At 45.0% G+C, this 831-nt stretch overlaps 1 protein-coding gene across 1 annotated transcript in view; it reads right to left on the bottom strand.

Annotated features, from left to right (window-relative positions):
- The window catches only part of TAF4B (TAF4b RNA polymerase II, TATA box binding protein (TBP)-associated factor, 105kDa), a 158,398-nt gene that overhangs the window by 55,144 nt on the left and 102,423 nt on the right, over window positions 1-831 (bottom strand). The gene's annotated exons all lie outside the window — the stretch shown is intronic.

Raw genomic sequence — 831 nt, 5'->3', positions numbered from 1 at the left:
GGATGGGAAAACAATTAGGCAGGATTGTAAGGGCTAAGTGGGACAGAGGTAAATAATGATGTATGCACAACCTTGGAACAACAGGGATCTGGGATACAGGGATTGAGGCATGGTTGGAATGGGCAAAATGGGGGAAATAATGTTAAGATGCTTGGCTGTCTCTTAGTTTCTCTGACATACCATTATAAAATAGACACTTGAGGAGGAGAGAAAGGAATAGCCAGAAATATCACCACAGAAAGCTTGTAAGTCCATCTTCTGTCTATAACTGATTGTTATTGTTGTTAAGTGTCATCGAGTTGATTCCGACCCATAGCGACCCTGTATAGGGTTTCCGAGGAGCAGCTGGTGAGCTTGAACCGCTGATCTTGCAGTTTAAACGACTTTGCAGTCTGGTGCATTATACCTAAAATGGGGCTACAACTTGCTCAGTGAAGAAGGCTTCCTGCAGAGCCTCTGCATTGCATAAGACCATAGGTGGAATCCTGAACCCCATCCATAATCTTCTGAGGTGGGAAATTTCCACTTGAAAGGACAAGCAAACCAGCCTGGAGTGGCTAGAAGAACACAAGATACTTCTGGAAAGAAAGACCCATCACAGGAAAAATACACAACAATAACGGCAGTTCAACTGACTACTACAAGAACAAGCAAGTTGCTTACCCAGGAGACATCAAGGCAAGTGGTCGGGTCCCCTCAGGGTAAACCCCCTTCCAAGACTAAGACTCAATGGGAATATACAAGCAGACATGTGCTCTGACTGGTGACCACTTTGGTCACGGATAAGGGGAGGTGAGGGAAAACAGCAAAGAAGCTGCAAGCTAAGTTCAA

Source organism: Chrysochloris asiatica, unplaced genomic scaffold (genome assembly GCF_000296735.1).
Source record: "Chrysochloris asiatica unplaced genomic scaffold, ChrAsi1.0 scaffold00015, whole genome shotgun sequence".
NCBI lineage: Eukaryota > Metazoa > Chordata > Mammalia > Afrosoricida > Chrysochloridae > Chrysochloris > Chrysochloris asiatica.
The sequence above is the reverse complement of the archived record's forward strand: the minus strand, read 5'-3'. Positions and strand labels throughout refer to the sequence as shown.